We start from the raw sequence: 25,979 nt of genomic DNA, 5'->3' as shown, positions 1-25,979 counted from the left end.
TAGTATGGATGTGGCAGGCTGTACAGACGATGGGAAATTCACATGTTCCTCACCTAGAGTAACTAATAAACATCAAGATTTTTTCCGATGACATTACAAGAACAACATAGCATGTGAATCTTCTGCGCGTCACACGGGGTGAGAAATTGAAATGAAGCGCTGAGTATTTGACAAACTTTCCACGGCGCCACGGAGTGTAAAAAAAGAGAAGAAAGTAAAAAAGACAAGAAGCACTGTGAACGCTAATGACGACCATTTGGTGGTTTACTTCATGCCTTCACAGATGGCAACACCAGTAGGACAGCGCTTCACATCGATTGCATCAAGACCAGCAATTGCTTCACATTTCACAAAATATAGTCGAACGTTCGCGGCTATCATTCTAGCAGCAATGCTCTGTGGATATTTCTGTTTTATATGCACATGTCTTCATTTCTTTTTCTTCTGAAACATCTTACAGTGATTGATCGTTAATGAACGTTCGTCAAAGAGGAAAATACTTGAGGTGCATTAGTAAATTATGTTTCTACAATAAAAAAAAAACATGCCAGCAGATCCCACGCCTAGTGGGAATCGATATTATGAGAAGCAGTGTGCGGGGAGCCTACTAAGTTAATGAAACGACCGTGACCGCACCAAGACGTAGGCGGTTTTTTTATGACCTACATAACGCGCATCTCATGACATTCATGTCATCACCGATCATTTATGTTCGTCATATACTCTTGTCATACTATGCCAATTTTGGTACAAAAACTTAGGCGGTTGTTTCATGACCTACATGAAACGCATATCATGACCTATCATTTATGTTCGTCATACACTCTTGTCATACTATGTCAGTTTTCGTACATACCCAGTTAGCGAAACGACCATGAGAGCGCCCAAACATAGGCGGCTGTTTCATGACCTACATGATACGCATGTCTTGACATAATTATTTATGTTCGGCATACACACTTGTCATACTATGCCAATGGTGGTACATACCAAGACCTAGGCGGCTGTTTCCTCATTTACATGAAACGCATGTCATGACCTACCATTTATGTTGGTCATACACTCTTGTCACACTAGGCCAGTTTTCGTACATACCAAGTTAACGAAACGACAACGAGAGCCCCAAAACATAAGCGGCTGTTTTTTGACCTACATGAGACGCATGTCATGACATAATCATTTATGTTCGGCATACATTCATGTCATACTATGCCGATCGAGTGCGGTACATATCAGGTTAACCAAACGACCATGAAAGCACCAAGACGTAGGCGGCTAGATAGATACTGTCAAAGTAGCAAATGTTCGCCAAGAAATGCTTAGTATTCAAAAAAGCAGCTGCTGTTACCATGGGAGGTGGCTTCGTAAGCCAGAAAAGACGGGAAAACGAAACACAGCTGTTGACGCCGTCCTGACCTTCTCCCACGAGCTCGCCGTTAAGTCATGAATTTCGACGTCTACTTGGCGCCTAATTTTCTATGGGTAAAGATGGACTTCACATATTCATTTAGAAAAGCCGAAGACAGGACTTAGCAAGTTTCGAGAACTTTACAGACCCACAGGTGCGCAATAGAAAAATAAAGTACTTTGAAATCATATGCCATGGTCACACTGATGTACATGTGCTCGGATTTCGGCGCGAAGCTCAAAACATGGAAGGTTGTCCTTCATTCCATTTTTCTTCTAGTAATCAACCTATTTGGACGAAATTATCGAAAACAGAGTTTTGAAAGAATACTTCATCATCCTAAACTAATTTAGTGTTTCTCTTTAGCGTCCATTTAAGGCTTGGGTACTGCTATAAAATATAGACGAAACTCAAGTTGCAGGACTTTGCGCTAAGATAATTAGGAACTATAATTAAATGGTGCAGAAATGCAAACGAGAAGCTGCTTCGTCCTGCGCAGGGAAAAATAAAAATTTGGTTCGTTACTATAGACTCCCACGTTTCACATTTCATACGCGATTTGAAAGCTGGAACGGATTCTTGGCAAAAAAAAAGAAAAGAAAAAAGAAACAGCACCGCTTAGGTGGGACGTGAGGCTATGTGGGCAAATCTACTTCCTCCTAACATTTGTGAATTATGTGCTCTCTGTGATTATATAGTTATTCGTCAGAAACGCAGCATTTCCATGGCAACAGCGCTTGGCTGCAGCTCACGCGGTCTCTTGGGGCGCTGATTGTTGATGCGCCTAAAGACACTGGTCCACTGAGTGGTATTGAGTTCTGTGCGTGCAGAAACGTATAAAAATGCAGATTGCGATCGAAGGGCCCTTCGTTTTATAAACATCTAACTAAAAAAAAAAAGCAAGAAGAGATGAACGTGATAGCCCCGCTGAACAGGAAGGCTATAAATTTTGCTTACAATCAAGTAGGTGACGAAGATCATTTTTTCGCGAGCAAGGTCCTTCCGAAGAGCGCTCTCTCTTTTTTTTCTCACGCTGCGCCGCTGTATTGAACTTCGTGTAATACGATGAACGACAGGGAAAAAAAGTTCGACCTCCACGCACAAATCGCGCGCGCAGATAGCAAAGAGGAAAGAGCTAGCGTTAGCGCACTTTCCACGTCTCCGGGTACAAGCTGTTACCCAGCGAAGCTTACGAGCCTTCGCACGTTTTATTTCTTCCTTATGTTTGCACTGTTCCGCACTTTTAATCCTTACCACACGAACAGGACTTGCTAAAAGTGTTACGTTGCAGGCAACACATTTGTCGCGCGTGATTTCCCCGTGCCGTAAAATACGACACGCCACGACATTATGCGAAGTGAGCCCCCCTACCCCCCATTGCTATGCCACGGCATCTGATTTCGCGAGGCCTTAATATACACTTTTCGAACGAGAATCGTGTAGGCATAGGAGAGCGTGGAAACCGATGCGATCTTGCAAGCAGCGCTGGGCGATAGCGGTGGGTTAAAGTGCGCATGCGGATATACCGGAAGCGGAAGCGGGCGCTCCGATGAGGCAATAAAATAAACCGAGTCGTGATTTCTCGTGAGGAATGCCGTGTCGCCCATTAAAGTGCGTACGAGGAAACCTGGGGCGGCCGGCTATAGGCGGAGGTGCTCCAGATAGGAAAGGTGTCCCACGAAAATTAAATCCCCTCCGGGCTACATGCTTCGTGGCCTGGGTTATCTTAACGGATCGTTTGTGTGCTTTTCTGAAGATGCACTGGTTACATCGTCAGACATTTGTGTCCAGATAGAGATATTCAGCAGATATTGCAACAAATATTCAATGCGATCGAGTTTGTGAAACCAAGGCGCACACTGTGCGGCGGGCAGAATTCTACACGGTATATAAAGGATTAAAAAAAATTAAATTATGGGGTTTTACGTGCGAAAACCATTTTCTGATTATGAGGCACGCCGTAGTGGAGGACTCCGGAAATTTCGACCACCTGGGGTTCTTTAACGTGCACCTAAATCTAAGTACACGGGTGTTTTCGCATTTCGCCCCCATCGAAATGCGGTCGCCGTGGCCGGGATTCATATATACAGGTTGTCTCACTTGACTTGTAGTGGTCAATGTTCCGTGGATGTTCTACTACAGATGTATACAGCACCACTATAAGAGCGCTCACTAGTACGCTAGCAATAGCCTCGAGGGTGTGCGTAGGCCTACCGAAAAACACGTCAAGTGTAGGAACACTTGCAGAAAGCCGACGCCAATCGGTTCCAGTGCTTTTGCAGCAGGAGTTTCTTCGAGATCGTGTGGGCTTTGCTGAGAACGTCTGACTTGTGCGAGCGCCTTTGACTCTGCCGTGCGGTCCGTGCACGTCTCTCTACCCCTCTCTCTCCCTCTTTCTATACCCCTTCCCCCTTTCCCCAGCGTAGAGTAGCAAACCGGACTCTTGACTGGTTACCATCTCTGCCTTCCTTTTGTCACTCTCACTTTCTATCTATATGTGTGCGCTTAGCGGGCAGCGGTCCTAAGGTGGGGATTATCATAGCCCTTCTATGCCAACTGACCCACCGAGAATATTTCCTTCGTACGTGGTCAACTGCCACGTCAGTGCCTGGGTTCAAGAGCTAGGGAAATACTACCAGGCCAGCGCTGATATATATTTTATAGAGCATATAAACTCCAGCCAAAGGTCTCGCCATCATATTTTCATATTTACACTGACGGCGCCTTTACACGGTATATGCCTCATTTACCATTGATGTGTGGGCTCCGCCTGCGAGTGTTACCATCTCTGCCACTCGTCAGTCACCGAACTTCAGGTACATCCACTGAACAGCTGCACTGCGGGCAGCTTTTATTTGCATGATAGACCAAGGCTCTTAGTATCGGGTCATCTTCTCCGATTCAAGAGCAATCCTGCAGTCCCTGAAGTCGCCATGCATGCAGGAACAACTCGTCACTGACATCGGGCGCCTATGCATCAAAGCCTGCGAATTGCATCACAGTGTTGCGCTGTAGTGATTACCAGTCCACTGCGAGATACCAGGCTATGTCCAGGGTCGATTTGCTGCCAAAGCTGCACGTGACACTTAGAGAGAAATGGTCCAGACACCTGTCTTGAGAAAAGACGCCGTGACATTGGTAGCCGCACAAGCTTGGCGTTTGCAGCCATCTCCCTGGACAGATACAATCCCTCAGTACGGACCGCTACATAAAACTGATCAATCTTATGACTTTTATATACCATGACGCCTCAATAGGCAAGACCAAACATGCCTTCAGCGAACCAGACTCAACGTGGCCGGCACGAACTACTTCATGTGCAAAATTCAACTTACGGACTCGCCAATGCGCTCTGTGTGTAACGCCCCTGAAGGCCTACAACATGTTCTGTGCGACTGCTACCACTACGCGTCAGAGTGTCATTCTTTGAAAGCTGCTGTACACTTGCGACGGGACTCGATCTTGGAACTGCAGCATATTCGCGGCCCGTGGCTAAAAAGCACTTGCGCGTTACGCGCCACGAAAGCGCTGCTGATGCCCTTGCGGGCCACAAGCCTTAACGAAACTTTGTAAATATTTTTATAATGTCCACGTGTTGCGCGACGCCATCAGGCAAGAAAGGATGTTCCACATTCGCCCACCATGGTCCTGAGTGGTGCTCGCCAACACTCCCATGGTTATATCTAGTAAACATAAGTACCCATAAGCGCTCTCTCTTTTTTTCTCACGCTACACCGCTGTATTGGATTTCGTGTAATACGATGAACGACAGGGAAAAAAAGATCCTGAGTGGTGCTCGCCAACACTCCCATGGTTATATCTAGTAAACATAAGTACCCAATTTAGTGGACGGATTGATAGGCGTTGCCATAGCATAAGTGGTAGTGCAATGCACGCGCAATGCGGAGGTTGTGGGTTCGGCTCCCACCGACGGCAAGTTATGTTTTCGCGCACTTTCATTTCCCTTTTCTTCTTTATTTTTTAAATGATAATTTCAACGACAGCTAATTTCACCTTTGCTTTCCTTGGCTTCATTGTCTGTCAGCTTTATATACGGTCACGATTAACAAAAAATCGAGCCCTCATTGTCGCACTTTCTGCCCACCTGTTCGCTTCAGAAGCAAAACATGATCGCCAATTCCTGTGCCAACGTCTTAGACGTTTGCCTCTGGAATGCTCGAGCTTTAGATGTCGCTAGTTCGGACATTTCCCTTGTGCGTCCCGATAAGTTTCACCCGTTACAAAGCTAACTGCCTCTGTGTCAGCCCTGAGGCAGAGATCCGCCAGTGGCATAAATGAATCCTCTCGCTTCACTTTCAAGCGGGTGGGTTATGTTGGTTTGTATTATTTCTTGTCTATCACCAATTGGTTACTGGTCGCAGACAAAACCAATGTTGACGACCAAATATTTAAGTTTACGCAGCTTGTTTTGAGCAGTATGTGCAAATACAGACTTAAACGTGGTTCTCATATGAACCGCCCTATAAAGTGTAAAGATCACGCGCACCAAAAATTCAGAAGTCATGTGCCTAATGAGGGGAAAGAAGAATATCGATTTTTTTTCGGACTTTCTGTAAACGCCTCTATGAGCGGAATCAAGACTCGTATATTTAATTCTTTGAAAATAGCGCCTCCGACCAACTGACGGTCCTCCGCAAGCGCTCTAGTGAACGTGGAGAATGTTTTCGCCTGTTCGGCTCTAGAGGAGTAGAAGTCCAAGGTCTCGGGGATTGTTTTGCTGCCAATTTCTCCACTTTATGTAAAACTGCCAAGTCTCAACGCAATCTTTATATGTTTGTGTATCTTTTCTTTATCTTTCTGTTCCCCTTATTCCTTCCCCAGCACAGGGTAGCAAACTGGATATCTATCTTCCGGTTAACCTCCCTGCATTTCGCATCTCATTTATCTCTCTCTTTCTCTCATCGCTGGTGCCAATCAACCGCACATAATGGTTCCTACATCTGGTGTTGTGTTGTTTGATGAAAAGCTCATCAGCGAATGCCTTACGCGCTAGAAGTCTTCCCTATCCTGCGGCCCCGATGGCATCCCCTCCACGATTCTAAAAGCTGGCGGCAGTATATTTGTACCAGTAGTGACATCTATATTTAACAACTGTTTGACCACTTCCACTTTCCCTAACACGTGGCAAAATGCTCGCGTTGATCCTGTATTTAAGTCTTGCTGTAAGCCGATGTCTCGAATTATCACCCGATTTCTCTACTCTCTGCCTCGTCTAAGATTTTTGAGCTTGCTCTTCACAACATATTGTCTTTCACTGTAAAGTACTCACTCATTCCGAATCAGCATGGATTTCTCACTGGCCGCTACACTAGCATAAATCTCGCAAGTTTCATGATACAGATCTCCGCACCAGTACTTCGAAAGGGGCAAGTTGACATCATTTTTTGTTACCTTAGCAAGGCTTTTGATGAAGTGAGCCACTCAGTGCTACTGATCGGGCTTACGGATTTTGGTGTTGGCTTGTAAATTGTCAGTCTGTTTCCCAGTCATCTTCTTAGTAGATCATGTTATGTTAACGTCAAAGGCCAAACGTCTATATTTTTTTTAGGTGGGAACTAGCGGCGTCCTTCAAGGATCAATATTAGGACCACTCCATTAAAAAATTATTAATCGCGTCCTTTCCACTATTCTGAATATTTCATTCCTTCTACATGCCGATGACATCAAGATTTTAAAGGAAATTCACACTGTTGATGACTGTCGCCTCGCACAGTGCGCCCTGTCTTCTTTTTCTAAATGGTGCAAAGACAATATAGCCTCACCTTGAATGCTGCTAAGGCCAATGTCTTGACTCTGGGACGCAAACAGCAAGCATTTCCTTTCCTTGTTCTGTGGATTCTGTACCATTGTGTAAGGTCTGTGAAAGCAATGATCTCGGTGTGCTTTTTCGTACAACCTTACACTTTTCAGCTCACACGAAATGCGTCGCCCTGCGGGATATGCGCTCTCGTGGCTCTGTTTGCACAAACTATCGAAAGAATTCAATTTTCCTAGACCGTCCCGCAAGTTGTACACAACCATCTGTCTTCCTCAACTCGAATATGCGTCGGTCGCCTGAAATAGCATTTCTATGCCCAACCGTGACATCATAGACCAGGTCCAGAAAAGGTTTCTAAGCATACATCCTCACCTCATTGCTAATACGGAGACTGGGCCTTCTTCTAGCACTGTTAGATTATTGTCGTTACTCATACTTCGCTTGCGACGTAATCGCGCTGACCTTCTGCCTATTTTCAAACTCCTTCACGGTATGCTCACCTGCCCCGAACCCCTCAGTTGTGTCATGTTTCGTATTTCGCACAATATCAGCAGAGAACATAGACCTTTACATGTTCCTGCCTGTCATCATCAACAAACACTCAACTGCCCACATAATGCAGTCCGTATAACGATTATTTTCAAGATCTCGACATATTTCAGAAATCGCTGTCATGGTTCTTTTCCGAGCTTTGCGTCAGTGTGTCATATTTTCACACATTGTACAGCTGCCCTTCTCCTTCTTTTTCTTTTATATTCACCTCGCGCCTTGCTTATGTGCACTTTTCTTTTCAAGTTTTTTCTTTTTCCTTGTTTTTCTCACTTATATTCCCCTCCAGTTTTCTTGTTTTTTCATCTATGCGTGCGCCAGCACTCAGACTTCAGGGTTTCTCCTGGGCACAGTAAATAAATAAATGATTGACTGATTATTATTATTGTTATATTATTATTATTATTATTATTAGTAGTAGTAGTAGTAGTAGTAGTAGTAGTAGTAGTAGTAGTAGTAGTAGTAGTAGTAGTAGTAGTAGTAGAAAATGAGAAGCGTTGGGAGGACTCCTCCACCGAAAAGACAGATGCGTCTGCAGGCTTCGTTTCCAGGAAGTGCGACCCGAGGAAAGGACGCCGCACGAACAGAAGCACCAGCCCGCCCTGCGGGGAGTCGTCTGTTTACTTGGCGTTCCGACAGATGGCGTCCGTGCCCAGGCGCGGCTTTAGACGCTGCTCACCAGGTCGGCGCGCGCGGACGAACCGCTTCGCTGTTGCGTCCGGCACGTATGTTCGAATAAGCGGCGCGGGCGTGGAACCTATACCTTCGCATTTGTAGATACAGTAAACACCCAGTAGAACTAATCGATTTATTCTAAGCTTTTCTTTGTGCGTGTGGTCCCGACCGGGGCAGTGATTGCATTCTATAACTGATATTACGAACGGATAGTACGGATATAGTACGGATAGTACGAAGAGCAACGTGCGAAGCAAGAAATCCGCTCTCATACAGCGCCATTACGCCACTTTGCTCTAAAAGCCTTAGTCACTTTGTTTAATGAAATTTATATTGGGTTTATGTAAGAACAATTAGCATGTCCTTGTGTGATTTTTTTTTTCAATTTATATTGTGTTTGACTGACTTGATTAATTGACCTCTATTTAATTGCAGAAACTGCACAAAGTGTTTCTTTGTTGCTGATCCTTTAAAATACTTCTTCTACACTGACTATTGAAGCGTCTTTGGAAAATATGCTTTATTGCCGGAACGTTCTTCATTTCCTATTTATACAGGGTTATCATATTTAAGTTTTATGGAATATTTAAAGGTCGCGTGTGGCAGGTGGCACAATTCTCGTCCTTGAGCTGGATTATTCGAAGACGCGGACATTACTAGCACGAGAAATCGAAACTCATATTAAATTAATTAACAAGAATTCGCTAATTAACTTCATAATTAATCACTTCACGACACACATTGGAATTTGCTAATTGTAGCCGGTAAGATTACAGGACGTGTCTGCTTGAAATTAATTCACAGGATGACACCATTTTCGCGATATAATTTTCCGAAGTGTGGGACGACATACATGCATGCGCGTTCCAGTTACCTATATGTTTCCAATGCATAAAAGAACGTTTTCTTAAAGAAGTAAGTGGAACAACAGTGCATTTATTACTGCCAGTTTGATGACGCATATCTCTAAACTGGCGTCATTATGGAAATTGATTCCAAGCGGATACTGCTTAGGAACTGACCGGCTACAATTCGTAGATTGCAATATGTGCCGCAAAGTAATTGATTCAAAAGATAATTGTGGATTTTTGTCAATTAGTTGAATATGTGTTTCGATTTATATATATATATAGTAAACGCAATACGGCACTGACTTTCATCTTCCTCATGTGTAGATATCATCAGCGCGCGTCGTGTATTGTGCGTATTTTGTGTAATATATATATATATATATATATATATATATATATATATATATATATATATATATATAGAGAGAGAGAGAGAGAGAGAGAGACTGAGAGAGAGAGAGAGAAGCAGTATGACTGAACTGGATAGGAGCACGGAGGAAGAGGAGGTAGAAGCAAACGAGGTGTTCTAAGGGTCACGAGGCCTTGCTTACAATGCAATATATACCAGGCGTATCTGTGAAGAATTTCAGTAAATTTTAAAGATTGCTTGTGGGAAAAAGCACAATTCTAGTCATTCAGCTGCTCTACTCGAAGAGGTGGGCACTACTTTCACTATAAATTGAAATGCATAATCTAAAGGATTAGAGAGCATCACTGATTAGGCTTTTTTTAACTAATTTTCTAACGTCACATATTGCAACATACAAATTATAGCTCGTGAGAATGCAAGGCGCATCCACTTGGAGATAATTCTGTGGATGACATAATTTTCTACAAATGTGCCATCAAACTTGCTGCAAAATTACACTGTCGTTCAACCCACTTTTAAGAAAACGACGTGTTATGCATTGAAGTACCAAAGTAACTGGATCACCAGTGTATTTTTCCTCAAAGTTCACAAATTAATACCTCGAAACTGGTGTCATCCTGAGAATTCGTTCCAATTGGATCTACCTCGCAAACTCCCAGGATACAAATTGTAGATTGCAATATGGGCTGCAAAGAAATTAGTTAGAAACTAAATTAGTGATCTTTTGTTAATTAGTCGGTTACGCGTTTCAATTTCTCGTCCAAATGATGTCGGCCTGTTTGGGCAACGGGCAATCCCACTCAAGGATAGTTATTGTGCGATCTGCCGCAGATGATTGTTAAAGCTCACTTTAACCCCCGTATTTAGAAGTGCATCTTAACTTGAAGCCCATGCTTGACTCTATCTAAATGACGCCTGTCGTGAACGCACCAAAACAAACGCAATGAGCGTCTTGGGCGCGTTCGCACCAGGTGTCATTTATATCAAGTCGAGCATGAGCTTCAGGTTAAGGAGCATTTCTGAATACGGCAGTAAAGTTCTTCCGATTTAAGTGAAATACCTCATTTAATGAAGTCAATTTTCCGTTTGCTATGTAAATTGCTGTACTGGGTGTTTCATACTGTTGTAACCTACCGATAGCTTTCACGTGACGTCAAAGACCCAGATTTTCACCGTGCCGGTGCACCAACATGGCGGCTACGATGGCGTCATTGCAAGCCATCTATACCGTTTTTTTATCGTTTTCTTTTATATAAAAAGCTACTAGCGTAGCGAACGTGGCGTTCTTGCAGAGAAGTTCCGAGGTGAGACGGACATACTCTGTCGCTGTAACCTGAGTTCCATAATACTAATTAGCAAGAATTCGCTGATTAACATTTTTATTAGAAGCTTGTGGGCAATTGCTTATGCGGCAAATTTGTTGGCAGTCACATTATTACGCAATCCGATTTCTTAATATCTTGATAATCGCACCTAATTCAATATATGCATCATCTAATCATATAGTGCTCAGTCCAGGGAATATCGAAACTGAGTGCGCCGAGAGTGTAGAAAAAGCCGGCCCACTGTCTAAATCAGACGGAAGTACCCCGTGACTAAGAGCGTGACGAAGTGTGGAACAGAATCTCACGGCTAGCCGCGGAAGCTCTGATACGGCACGCTTTGCCTGGCACGCATTTGCCGCGACGTGTTGCAGTATTTGCCGCGACATGCCATCACTCAACCGAGCCACACACTTTGTCACGGTGTGTTTCCGTATGGTTTAACAGCGCGGCGGGTTCGTGTTCAATATTGCCTGCATTGAGCGTTGAAATTCAATTATGAATATATCAAATAAAGTGCGTTTTTACGTAACTTCTTTTTTAAAAGCTGGGGGAGGGGGGAGGGGGGAGTGTTAAAATTGACGATTTCCAACTTTCCCATATAAACTACCCCCAAGGCTCTAATAAAAAGTGAATTAACACATTTTATTTAATTAGTATTCTAAGGCCAACGTTAATCAAGACAAAGAATGTACGCCCCACCTAGAAAGTTCTCTGCAAACATGCCACTTTCGCTGCGCTCGTAACCTTTTTATAAAAAAAATTCAATATAGTGTATAAAAAGCACCCTAGTATAAAGGGTTTACTTCATTGTAAATATGTCTCAGGAGCATTTTTCTTACGCCCTCGCTTTGCGTTTCTCGTAGTTTTGTCGTCGAGTTACCCTCTGTTATTAGCGTCTAGTGCCTCTTTCCAGCCCTCGTTACCCGGTAATTACCACTGAGGCCCGCAGGACCTTTTCTCTTTCCTTTTTCTGTTTGTGTAAGCGCAGCTAACGCTCGGTATTGTTTGAGTAAGCCTACGCTTCTGAATGACGATGAATATCAGCTGTTATTTTGGCTTGGTGCAGGTGTATACTACTCTTGGTTGTAGTAGCGCCGGTGGGGCTACGTTGACCTTGCATTTGCAGCGTTCTCTCTCTCTGCCCGCTCTTTCTCATCTGCTTTCCAGTGCACTCTGCGCGCCTTTTAGTCTCGGGATACAAGCAGCCTTCGTGATGTTTTCTAACGTCTGGTACTTTTCCTCTTGCACCGAGGCCAGTCGCAACGTAACGCCACCCTTGCGTGAACGCCGTTTCGGTTCACGCCGTAGTTAACGCGCTGCCCTCGCCGGCTAGCCCGCGTAATCACACGCCGGGTTCTCGCGGCCTCCACTCAAGGGCTGAGCCGGCCGAGGTTTTAAGTTTTTCGTCCCCCCGTTTCCTGCCAGCCCCTTCCACGTGCCCGAGCGTTGAGGGTGGAGCGCGACCTCTGAGTCACCGCTGTTTTCTGTCCTCTGCGACGGCCACGGCGCAACTCTTCCCCGACTTTCCCGGCTGGCTCTAGCACTAAACCTGCGAAGAAAAAAAGAACAGCTTCCTCCTCAACCGCTGCGTACATGCTTAGCGGAACAAATGTGGTGTTTGCAAACAAAAGATTCGCTGCGACAATGGCCGATGTTGAGGAGCTGAATATGAAAGAGAGAAAAAATAATATAAGAAATACAGACACAAGTATCAACTCAGAATTTGCTCCGTCCTGGATGTCCGCTTATTGCACACGAAAACCTTATACGACACATTACACACAATGCCGCATAACTTGAAGTGTTCCCGAGTCTGGGAAGGATACCAACATAATTCACCAAACATTTAAGAATTTAAAAGAATTTAGACCCATCAGCTTGCTACCGATCTGTGTTGTGCGGAACGTTCACTAGGGTAATTTCAAATAGAATCTGAACAACATTTGACTTAAATAAATCTAGATAGTAGGGTAGGTTTAGAAAGGAATGTTCATCAATACGTAACATCCACGTAATCAATGAGAGAATTGAGAATTCTCCGAAACACAGTAAAGCGCTATATAATACGGGCTTCATAGACTTCAATGAGGCCTTCAATGGAGATATCAGCCGTCAAGGAGGCATTAAGTATAGTGAAGGAGTAGAGGGAGCATACGTAAATATCTTAGATGATATCTACAGAGATTCCACATCTACCATAATTTTTCGCAAGTGGAAAAAATATCAATCAAAAGAGTTGTCCTGCATGGAGGCGCTACCTCTCCAGTAGTGTTCACTCTAAGATAGAAAGAAATATTCAAGCTGTTAGACTGAAAAAAATTATATGTGAGGATCAATGGGGAATGTCTTATAGTGACCTGCGGTTTACAGATAACATTGTCCTGATCAGATAGGGTGGAAATTACTTACAAAAATAACCCCTTGAGTCACGAATTATGGAATGTCGATAAATGTATGAAAGTAACAAAATCCTATTCCAACGCGTTCCATACTACATCAAAAGAAAGTCAAGGTCAGAATAAGGGGAATAAAAGGTGATAGAAGGACAACAGGATTACGAAATAGCGATAGAAAAATGCATGCATTTAACGCGATGCAACTTTCAGACTCCTTAGCCCTTTCTTCAGCACAGGGTGGTCAGTCGGTACTTCCACTGGTTAAACGCCTTGCCTTGTCCTCTCTTTTTCCTCTTCTTCCTCGGGATCAGGATAACCTTCAGACATCTTCTAGTGAGTCATCGTAATTGCGACGTAATTAAATATCGATGTCATGCAGAATCAGTTATGATGCGTTTGCTGTCAAAAATATTTGAATCACCGGCACAGAGCACACGGACAAGTAATTTATTGATTGACAGTATTGAGGCAAAGGAAGAACTATTCCATTCACCCTTTCTTACGGAACTCGGCACGGGGTACAAACCGTAAAACACGGTAATGCCTTTGGAAAAACAGTCGTGCGTAGCAATACTGTGTCCACACAATCGAAAAGAAGCGACGTTGAGGATGCAGTCGGTTCATTTCACCGTAACCTAACGTCCCTGTCTTTTGTTTTTTTTCTTACCCCTGAACAGGACCGGCAAAAATCACCGACCGTGACTCAAAGCGGACGTGATTGAAGACCTTAACCAGCAAAGTCTAACGCTAAATTTGAAGAATAATGTGCAGATTATTAATGCCCAACAGCGCAGTTCAACAAGCACATGCACAAATTCCTCCGTTATGCCTTTGTTGCCGATGTCCTCGAGATCAGTACGTGTGCTTAGAGGGCAATGTCTCGGTTCTTCTTCATAAACGAATTCCGCTATAGCGTAGACCGTAAAACGCAGATTGTTTGCACGTTTGTCCTGCCCACGATGAATGCAGTCTTCCGCATTTTTCTGTTGGCAGCTCCGAGCTCAGTACACAGAAAAACGCGGAACGAGCTCAAATGCGTTCGAGGCCAAGCTCCTCTCCAACGTAGGCACGAGGGACGTTCCCCATGTGGCGGCGTTACAAAGAGGACTCCGTTCACGGAGCGGGACCTTTTCGGCGGTGTCGGAACAGCGAGTGTTCTCATCAGCGTCAGGACGTCTCGACGATGGCGGTGACTAAAAGCGAGCGAGGGAGTGAGTGAAACAGAACAGCCGTCGGCGCCGCTCGCGATGTCGTCGGGCGGACACGGGACATTACCTCGCGCTTCCCCCCCAAAATAAGTCACTCGCGCCCGGCTCAATCGAGAGGCGGCCACCGCGGCACGTGATCCTGCCGCCGCGAGAGGGCAACGTCCTAAACCGACTGCTTTGAGCATGCAAGCCGGCGCCGTTTTTCTGCCTTTTTCTCGGCTGTTTTGGAAGCTCTCGAGACCAGAATACGACGTCCGGAGTTCGGAGACTATAGACTCTCATGTCTCCCATGCACGCGCTTGATGGTTTGTGTATATTTGCGAGAAAAAGAAAACAATGGATATGCGTGCGTGCGTTCGTGCGTGTGGGTGGGTGCGTGTGCGCGCGCTTGACATTACACTTTTGTGGAAAGTCGAGAGGAGTAGCCCTCTTGCTGTTGCGCCCCAGCCTCGTGGTCTGAGGCACTCCGTCTTTGTCACAAGCCACCTACACGTGCACTCACAAGTTTCTTGCAGCAAGAGATTTAAGAAAACAACAGAACAAGTTACCCGAGGCACCTGTCAACAGATCCTTTGTGGTGACTGATCTGCAGTGTGCAGCTGTAACTGTCTCGGGTGATAAGTTTCTGGCACAAGTAGAAGGGAGCATGTATACGCGAAGCCCCCGTGGAGACGCAGGAATGTCAGCCCGGAAACGGGTTAAGTTTGTCGCAGTTTCAGCTCAACACGATATTCTTTTTTGCCACTCCTTTTAGATTCTTCCCGCCAATATTTATAACAGAAGTTGAGTAATCGCCGATGTATATTTGAAACGCTTAGGAAAGGCAGTTTCTCAGCTTCTTGAGTTTGTTTTTTCTTCTGTGTGTGATTTGTTTCCTTCTCTCGCTTTGTCTTTCCTTTTCTTCTGTTATTTTGTTTATTTTTCGAGGCCCCAAAACGGCGGCTGCAAGGCATCTGCAAACGGCGGCTGCAAGGAGCGCAGTAAGCTGCGCAAAATTTTGCGAGCTTCTCGACGCTCGAATTCCTTCCTCATCTGTCCTTCCGAAGATACATCTTGCTCAGCACGATTTCTTTTCACTCGCTGTGCCTTGATTCTTGAAAGCCTGACACACAGTTTCTTGCGATGGAAATTAAATGGACATTAGAAAGCGTTCTCACCGTTGCCGTGTTGTCTCTCGTGCGACGGCGCATGCGCGACCCGCGCTTCGTTTGTTGGAGGTCACGTGATCTGGTTTGTTTTCTTGCCGCGGTATAGATTAAACAGTGAAATTCTATCAGCTGCCGGCGCTCCTCGTCGCGACAGTGTTTTGATCGCGAGCACTCGCATGCAGTCATCGTGCGTTTTCTGCTTACGTGTGTCTTTGGACGTGCAGCGCCACGCTCGTTTAGTTATAGTAAGTGGGTGTTTACTGGAATTTATACTGCCTATAAATAAATAGCCTTAGTTTATGCACGCAATAGTATGCTTTGCTATCGCTCTCAATGCTGCACCTTTAGGGCGAGATTATCACACTACAAACATCAATGTGTAAGTTTTTGCAACTTGCATATTATCGCAATACAAGTGGCTTAATCTTCTCGTGGTCGTAGACGCAAATCCAGCGAAATATTACAAAAGAAAAAAAAAGCCACCTTTATCACAATACGTACACAGACCTTAGCATAAAAAAAAAGTAAACAGAACTTTCCACACATTGTTTAAACTTAGGATTGACCGAATTTCGAGTTAATTTTTGTATTAGTGACCACATTTATGTTATAAAAACCTTTATTATGGACATGCGACACATCGTAGAGAAACTATAGCGCGCACGTTGATCTTGCGATGTGAGTAGACATCACCGGAATGCGTTCTTCCTTTTCGTTTTTCGTGTCGCGGCATTCGTCCGACGACATTCATTACTGATTTTACTGTGTTTGTTCTTTACTGCGACCGTTTGCAGAATTTAACGCGCTAAGATCCCCAGGAATGGAGCCAGTAAGCAAAGGGGTTAAAAACAACCAAGAAGATAAAGAAACACTACGTTCTGCATTGCGGTACATTTTGCCTCAAGTATTATGTGCAGTCCGGCAGAACCTAACGCCCGGAGCGTTGTTTCCAAAGAGAACTGAATCGTGCCGCACCGCGCTCCTTGGCATTAGGTGAGTTAACGCCCCATACGGGAATGACAACCACCTTGACTTGCAAAGCTCCTCCGAGCTCCCGTAATAACTTCACGTCGCGCTCGAAGCGCGGATCTATACCCACACCCTGAGCATCCACAGTGCTGAACGCCACTATAGAAGGCGCAGTGTAGCGCTGCGACATCCTCCCTGATGATTTGTTGCCGGAATAGTTCGCTGACGACTTTTCTTATTTTTTTTTCTCGCTCGCAGCTTCTTAGTTGCTCTGAGAACACGAAAGCCACTCACGAAACTGCAGCTGGGAAGGAATAAAGATAAACGTGGCCGCCTGGCCTCTTCGGTTCCGCAGAACCCTATACGTTCCTCCCGTTCGCCTCAGTGCCTCGCTCCACGTGCAAGCATAACCTGGCCACCTGACCACGTTCATTAACGGGTGGGTGTGGAATTGGGGTCCGCAGGGGGCAAGCCGTACACACGCTTCCGCGTAGGCAGTTCAATAGGCGCCTGGCTTAATGCCGGCCCTTCGTGGCGCCGCCGCTCATGCGGGTACGGAGGCGCCCGAGTTTTATGACTCTGTCTCATCCGCCGCGCAGCCTGCGCTCATCAAGCGCGCGTGCAGGGAACCACAACTCACCGGTCGTCGTCGCCGCCGCCGCCACAGGTCGCGTGTTGCGTGCTCCACGGAGCGATAGCATCGCCGCCTTCATGGCCAACTTACGTGACGGCCCGCGCAGTTTGACGGAAATGTTCAATGCGCCTCTCGGAGCTTGCACTGGCTGTTGAAGTAAAGGGTATCGACGCGGGGGCCCACTCAAGTTGAGCGCTGTTGCGTTTCGCCTGCGACACGTGGTTTTGCCGGCGCGACTGCGGCGGGGCGGCAGACATTTTGGCCCGATCGTCGTCGCCGCAACACTCATCGCCAGGTGTTTCCAGGCGCGACTGCGGCGATGCGACCGCCTAGGGATCATCCTCGCATTCCAGTCATTGTGCCCGAAACAGGCGATGCCAAAGCAGGGATCTCGTTCCAGTCATTGTGCCCGAAACAGGCGATGCCAAAGCAGGGATCTCATTCCAGTCATTGTGCCCGAAACAGGCGATGCCAAAGCAGGGACCATCCTCTCATTACAGTCATTGTGTCCGACCGGCAGCGCCACGACAGGGTGCTACGAGATCGTGCTCGACATGGTGCTACGGCATCGCTACGACAGTGTGCGTCACCATTAGCCCATTGTACATTCACGTGCTCGTCTTTTGAGGGGTTCCTTCTTGCCCTCAACTGCGAGAGTATAAAAACAGCTGCCCCCGGACGCCAAAAGGAGGGCTCCGATTTCTTCTGTTGAGTGAAGTGCTCTCCCGTCTCTCTGCTTCGGTCAAACCTGACCACCAACTCTTTGCGATGTTAAAATAAACAAGTTGTTTCGTTGTTACCAGTCGACTCATGCTTTGCCGGGACCTTCGGATGCTTCCAGTTGTACCCCAGGCCGCCAGGCCAACGCTACCCTTGGGGCTTGCGACCCAGGTACAACCACGGGCGTCAGCGCCGAGTTCCCAACAGATCGTACCAGCAGTCCGGATCCAAACATCTGGTTGGCAGCGGTGAGATCGCCTCCGACTTCAAACAACTGTCTGCCAGCGGTGAGATCGCGACAACGGAGGCCAGCAGCGAAGAGATGCAGTTGACTGTATGCTGAGCAGCTCAACGACGATCCGGGAGCAGTGCAACGAGCCCTGTGTGACGACTGGTTGCCTGCAGCGGAACGACTGCGCGGAATTCCTGCCTGCGAGGTTTGGTGAGTGCGGGACTTTCTTCTTCTGAGCTTTGCCAGGCTTTTGTTAGTGTTAGAAACAGAGCTGGTAATTGTGGTTGTCGTTGCTGCCGGGTTAGTTTGCGGCAAGACAATAGTAAGCAGTAGAGAAAGCAGCATTCAGAGCAGCCATGGATTTGAAGTCGTTGCGCAAACCGAAATTGTTGGAGCTTGCAAGAGAGTTGGGTCTGGATGTCTCGGACAAACTCAGAAAACCAGAACTGCTAAAGGCTATTCTTGAGTTAGAGGCTGAGGATGACGAGCTGTCGGAATGCCTTGAGACTATTGAAGAGAGGGAGACTGCAAAAGAAAAAGAAGAGTGTGAACGTAAAGAACAGAAAGAGCGAGAGCAACAAGAGCGTGACCGTCAACACGCTTTGGAAATGAAGCGTCTTGAGGTAGAGATGGAACGCGCTCGTAATGGAAGTCAGGCACACGGTGCAGGAGAACGCGTATTGTTCAAAATGACTGACCTGATGCGGCCGTTTAAGCTTGGAGAGGACATTGGTTTGTTCCTGGTTAACTTTGAGCGAACGTGCGAGAAGCAGGGGTTCTCTCGGGAAACGTGGCCACAGCGCTTGCTCACTTTGTTACCCGGCGAGGCGGCCGACGTAGTCGCTCGCTTGGATAGAGAGGAAGCAGAGGATTTCGACAAAGTAAAATCGAGTCTGCTAAAAAAGTACCGGCTGTCTGCGGAGGCGTTCCGTCGGAAGTTTCGGGAAAATGAGAAAGGCAGAAGTGAGTCATATACAGAGTTTGCGTATAGGCTTATGTCGAACATGCAGGAGTGGCTCAAAGAAGAGAAAGCGTTTGGTGACCACGATAAAGTTCTGCAGTGTTTCGGGCTAGAACAGTTTTATAGTCGGTTACCGGAGAACGTGCGGTACTGGGTCTTGGATAGGCCAGACGTGAGTACGGTGGCTAGAGCCGCTGAGCTAGCCGAGGAGTTTGTGACGCGTCGAGCTCGCGGAGCTAAGGACGGTCAAAAGGGTGAATTTGGCTCGAAATTTGAGAGGCCGAAGTTCACACCCATGAGAGCAAAGGGGAACACGCGTAGTGCGGATGCGAGTGAAAGCAGTCCGACCAGACGTAAAGAGACGGCGGCAGCCAAACGCAGAAAGCGGTTCGAGATGAGGCGAGCGCGCTTGTGTTATACGTGCCAGAAGCCGGGTCACTTTTCGGCGCAGTGTCCGGAAACAACACCAAAAGTTGTGTTTTTTTCAATAGGCAGCACTGACGAGAACATGAAGCTTCTCGAGCCTTACATGCGAGACCTCCTCGTGAACGGGAAAGAGTGCCGAGTGCTTCGCGATTCCGCAGCTACGATGGATGTAGTTCACCCGTCTTACGTAGAACCCCATATGTTCACGGGCGAGTGCGCGTGGATCAAGCAAGCCGTGGAAGCTCATAGCGTGTGTCTGCCAGTAGCAAAAGTGCTTATTGAAGGACCTTTCGGAGCGCTTGAGACAGAGGCGGCAGTGTCATCTATGCTGCCACCCCAGTACCCGTACCTATTTTCAAACAGGTCCGATCACCTCCTGCGCGAGAAGGGGCTTTTGTTTGGTGAAGCTAGTGTTCAGGCCTTAACCAGATCGAAGGTTCGGGAGCTCGCTGCAAAGGCGGTAGTTGCGGGGCCGACGTTATCAAACAACGAAAAAGGGTCAGAGGCGCAGCAAGCTGATATTCCGAGCACGCCCGAACTGAATAAACTTGAGTCTGTAACGTTAAAGGCGCCAGATACTGGAGAGGAAACGCCCGACGCGGGAAAGTTAGAAGAGCTATCTACTGATTTGCTCATCGCGCCTACGTCAGACGGACTTGATAGGTTGCTAAAAGTCAGCCGGTCGGCTTTGATAGCCGAGCAAAAAAAGGATGGCAGCCTGGAAAACGTGCGCTGCAATGTCAAAGAAGGTATCGCCAGGAAAACTGCGCGTTTTGTGGAAAGAGGTGGAGTCCTGTACCGGAAGTATCTAGACCGCAGAGGAGTGGAGTTCGATCAGCTGATCGTGCCTCAATGCTATCGTCAGGATCTGTTGCGCTTGTCGCATGGGGGTTCGTGGTCCGGACACCTAGGAGTTAAGAAAACTAAGGACCGTCTCTTGCAAGAGTACTATTGGCCAGGGTGTTTTCGGGACGCAGACCATTTCGTGAGGACATGTGACACTTGTCAGCGGGTGGGCAAACCAGGGGACAAATCGAGGGCGCCGTTGAAATTGGTACCTATCATTACGGAGCCTTTTAGACGGCTCGTTATTGATACTGTGGGACCTCTGCCGGTAACAGCCACGGGGTACAGACACATTTTGACTGTGATCTGCCCAGCGACAAAGTTCCCTGAAGCAGTGCCGCTTAAAGAACTCAGCTCAGTTGAGATAGTTAATGCACTACTGTCCATATTTGCGCGAGTTGGTTTTCCTGCGGAAATCCAATCAGATCAGGGCACAGTGTTTACTAGCGCTTTGACGACAACTTTTCTCGAAAGGTGTGGGGTAAAGCTGTTACACAGCTCAGTGTACCACCCACAGTCGAATTCCGTTGAGAAGCTCCACTCCGTCATGAAGCGCGTGTTGAGAGCGTTGTGTTTTGAACATCGAACTGACTGGGAGCTGTGTTTGCCTGGGGTGATGTTTGCGTTAAGAACCGCGCCGCATGCGGCTACGGGGTTTTCGCCAGCTGAACTGGTGTACGGTCGCTCGCTTCGATCTCCGCTTCGCATGCTTCGAGAATCGTGGGAAGGTAGGGGCGACGACCCAGTCGTGGTGGAGTACGTACTTAAGCTCCTCGAACGCTTAAGAAGGGCACAGGAGTTGTCAGGTGAAGCAATGACAAAGGCCCAGCAGAGGGCCAAGGTTTATTATGATCGGACAGCCAGGGCCCGTCGTTTTGAGGTTGGCGATGAGGTCATGATATTACGCACATCGCTAAACAACAAACTAGACGTGCAGTGGGAGGGCCCAGCACGAATTGTTCAGAAACTGTCGGACGTTAACTACGTGGTAAGTCTGCCAGGAAAGCGGAAAGCACAGCAAGTTTACCACTGTAATCTGCTCAAACCTTATAGACAAAGGGAAGCAGTGGTGTGCATGATGGTAAACGTTCCTGAAGAGCTTCCGGTCGAGCTTCCAGGACTAGGCTCAGTGACGAACAGGGAAGACACCGGTCAAGTCATTAGTGACCTTATCAGTAAAGCACCGCTGTCGCCCGAGCAGAAAACCGAACTACACCAGCTATTACAAGAGTTTCAAGGGCTGTTCTCTGAGAGGCCTGGTAGGACTTCGGTACTTACTCATGATATAGAACTTACCTCCCCAGAGCCAGTACGATCCAAGGCGTATCGGGTGTCACCCCGCCAGAGCGATATTATGGAGGCTGAGGTAAAGAAAATGCTACAGCTCGGTGTTATTGAGGCAGGTGAGAGTGATTATACCTCCCCTTTGATTTTAGTTGAGGTACCGGGCAAGGAACCTCGTCCTTGCGTCGACTACCGCAGGCTTAATTCCATCACTAAGGATCAAATTTATCCGATCCCTAACATCGAGGAGCGCCTTGAGAAAGTTAGTAGCGCTCAGTTTATTTCCACCCTAGATCTTGTCAGGGGTTATTGGCAGGTTCCACTTACAGAAGAGGCTAGTAGGTATGCGGCGTTCATTTCACCAATGGGAACATTCCGTCCTAAAGTGTTGAGTTTTGGTTTGAAGAACGCGCCATACTGTTTTTCAAGTCTCATGGATAAAGTGTTGCGGGGACAGCAAGAATTCGCTTTACCGTATCTAGACGACGTAGCGATATTCTCCGCATCCTGGTCTGAGCATATGGCACACTTGCGGGCAGTGCTAACCCGCCTGCGCGAAGCGGGCTTGACAGTCAAGGCTCCTAAGTGCCAGTTAGCACAGGCCGAGGTTGTCTACCTCGGTCACGTGATTGGTCAGGGTCGTCGCCGCCCCTCGGAAATAAAAGTGGCCGCTGTGCGAGACTTTCCGCAACCGCGCACCAAGACCGATATTCGGTCGTTCTTGGGTGTCGCCGGCTACTATCAGAGGTACATCCCTAGGTACTCTGATATCGCGGCTCCCCTGACGGATGCTCTAAGAAAGACAGAGCCTCAAACAGTCGTCTGGGACGAGACAAAGGAAAGAGCTTTTAGCGCCCTAAAGAGTGCCCTAACAAGCCAGCCTGTGCTACGATCGCCAGACTATACAAAAGGGTTCATTGTTCAGTGCGATGCTAGTGAGCGAGGCATGGGCGTTGTACTGTGCCAACGGGAAAAGGGAGAAGTAGAACACCCCGTCCTGTATGCTAGTCGTAAGCTGACCAGTCGTGAGCAGGCGTATAGCGCCACCGAGAAAGAGTGTGCGTGTCTCGTGTGGGCCGTTCAGAAATTGTCATGCTATCTAGCCGGCTCGAGGTTTATCATTGAGACGGATCACTGCCCTCTCCAATGGCTGCAGACCATCTCTCCCAAAAATGGCCGCCTCCTGCGCTGGAGCCTCGCTTTACAACAATATTCCTTTGAGGTGCGTTACAAAAAGGGGAGTCTCAACGGTAACGCCGATGGCTTAAGTCGAAGCCCCTAACGTAGGAATCAGCCTCAAAATTGTTTGTTACTGATGTTTTTCTTCCTGAGGCAGGATTTTTTTTAACATATTGCTTTTGTTTAGTGTTTCAAAGTGATGATATGCTTTCTAGTGCAATTTTTCAATTTGTGGACGCGTTCTGAGTGATGCTAGACTACTGTAAGGAACTAGGCAGTGGTATAAAAAGGGGAAAGAGCCTGGCAGGGCTTAGTGAGGGTTGTGCCGTGCTTGCTGACTGAGCGGTTGAGTTTCAGCGTAGTTCTAACGCTTGCCGGGAACGAGAACAAAAATGTGAACTCTCCCGAAGTCACTTTGCAGTGTCCCGTGCGAACCTGAACAAGAGAACGAGGCCTTCTCTGTGCGCTGCGCTCAAGGAACGTCGAGGGACGCCCGACTTCGGTTATTAGCATCATCGAGCGACATCCCTCCGGACAGCGGATGCAGTCCCCTGTCCATCGGGATCTCCTTCCCCCGGCGGGGCGGTCTGTTGCGTTTCGCCTGCGACACGTGGTTTTGCCGGCGCGACTGCGGCGGGGCGGCAGACATTTTGGCCCGATCGTCGTCGCCGCAACACTCATCGCCAGGTGTTTCCAGGCGCGACTGCGGCGATGCGACCGCCTAGGGATCATCCTCGCATTCCAGTCATTGTGCCCGAAACAGGCGATGCCAAAGCAGGGATCTCGTTCCAGTCATTGTGCCCGAAACAGGCGATGCCAAAGCAGGGATCTCATTCCAGTCATTGTGCCCGAAACAGGCGATGCCAAAGCAGGGACCATCCTCTCATTACAGTCATTGTGTCCGACCGGCAGCGCCACGACAGGGTGCTACGAGATCGTGCTCGACATGGTGCTACGGCATCGCTACGACAGTGTGCGTCACCATTAGCCCATTGTACATTCACGTGCTCGTCTTTTGAGGGGTTCCTTCTTGCCCTCAACTGCGAGAGTATAAAAACAGCTGCCCCCGGACGCCAAAAGGAGGGCTCCGATTTCTTCTGCTGAGTAAAGTGCTCTCCCGTCTCTCTACTTCGGTCAACCTGACCGCCAACTCTTTGCGATGTTAAAATAAACAAGTTGTTTCGTTGTTACCAGTCGACTCATGCTTTGCCGGGACCTTCGGATGCTTCCAGTTGTACCCCAGGCCGCCAGGCCAACGCTACCCTTGGGGCTTGCGACCCAGGTACAACCACGGGCGTCAGCGCCGAGTTCCCAACAGATCGTACCAGCAGTCCGGATCCAAACAGCGCTGATCGGCGATAAAACAGGGACTGCGGTGTGTTTGCTCCTCCCATGCAGATACATACTTTTTTTTTACACTCATGTCCTTTTTGTATACATTGTATGGATTGCATTATGCTAGTTAACTAAGTAAGAGGATGCTCGCGAAAATTATCTCTGCAGAAGTTTGAAATGTCTGAAGTGCGTTAAGCGGGTCCATTTGTTTCGTGCTCAAAGGTATGTTACCGGACGCCCAGTCTTGGGAAATTACGGATGCCCGGAACGTTGTGCTGGTTCAATCATTTGAGCGATAGGACAAATGTATGTAAGTCTGCAGGTTATTTGTAGCCCTATCGGTAAAGAACATATGCAGATATGAACAGGGACGTAAGCACTTATGTTCTTCTCGACTGCAAAATAGAGAAGAGAGACAAACGAAGAAGAAAGGTAGGGAAGTTAACCAAGGACGTGTCCGTTTGTCTGCCCTATACTTGGGGAAGAGGAAAGGTGAAGGATAAATAAATAGGAAAGGGAAGAAAAATAATGACGAGTCAATCACAAAACATTCGCAGAGGAATTTCCGCTGTCACAAGCACTTCAGTATACCATAACTGCTGAACAACCATTCGTTCGGTTTCCAGCCTAGAAGTATTGCTAATTTCCTCAGCTACGAAATCAGCAATTAAACACGTACTACGTCTGCGGCACAGAAACTGTCGCATCGTGGACAACTGTTAAACATTAATGGTTTTTGGCATTGAGCCGCTAGTATGTCTAGCTCTGCTAGACTCTGATTCTTTTTCTTCGTTCGAATGAATTGTTCTCTCATAAAACCAGACGCTGGCCTTATACTAAAGTTTGATCCAGCTAAAGTGGGAATAAGAAGAGGAAGTGAGGCAACTTAATGGCATCGCCATGATGAAATCGCAAACCGGGCATTGAGCTTTCATGTGCAACGTCACTAGATTTCACTGACAATGGTGGGGCGCATTTAGGCGAGAACAGAAGCACAGGTGTGAGCCATTTGATTTCTTTCTACTGGGTGCATCTTTCACGTTAGTTATGCGTGTCGCTTTTCTGTACTAATGTATTGTCATTTGATTGCTTCACAGCCACTTTTTTTTCCGTCTGAACGTGACGGTGTTTTGCGCCCTGCCTTGTTCCACACGTAAATCGAACTTAATCCCTAGTAATCTTTGATTGTTTCTTATTCCTTATTTGGTACTGGAGACTAATGACTAGAGAGAGAAGGGAAGACGGAAAGGCAGGGAGGTTAACCAGACTGAGTCCAGTTTGCTACCCTACACGTGGGGAGGGGAATGGGGATTGAGAGAGAGAGAGAGAGAGAGAGAGAGAGAGAGAGAGAGAGAGAGAGAGAGAGAGAGAGAGAGAGAGAGAGAGAGAGAGAGAGAGAGAGCTTAGGTGTAGGATGTCTATAGTCGGGCACTCAAGTCTGTTGCCCTCAGGTAGCGAAAAAGCGCTCGAACTGCTTTCTGGGCTTTTGAACTGTGAGGCCAGGCTCCCAAGATCTTCGCTTCCGTAAATGGCCTGTCATCCACTCTATTTAAGGCACACTAGAGAGTCTCACGTTGATTATCGAAGCGAGAACAGTGGCACAGAAGGTGACTGATGGTCTCTTCACACTTGCACTTAGCGCACATTGGTGAATCCGCCATTCCAATACGATAGCTCTTGGAGT

The 25,979-nt window shown here is 47.2% G+C and overlaps 1 protein-coding gene across 4 annotated transcripts in view; it reads left to right on the top strand.

Moving 5' to 3' along the window:
• The window catches only part of LOC142582475 (uncharacterized), a 112,377-nt gene that overhangs the window by 21,271 nt on the left and 65,127 nt on the right, over positions 1–25,979 (top strand). The window lies entirely within an intron of this gene.

This window comes from Dermacentor variabilis, chromosome 5 (genome assembly GCF_050947875.1).
Source record: "Dermacentor variabilis isolate Ectoservices chromosome 5, ASM5094787v1, whole genome shotgun sequence".
NCBI lineage: Eukaryota > Metazoa > Arthropoda > Arachnida > Ixodida > Ixodidae > Dermacentor > Dermacentor variabilis.
The sequence above is the reverse complement of the archived record's forward strand: the minus strand, read 5'-3'. Positions and strand labels throughout refer to the sequence as shown.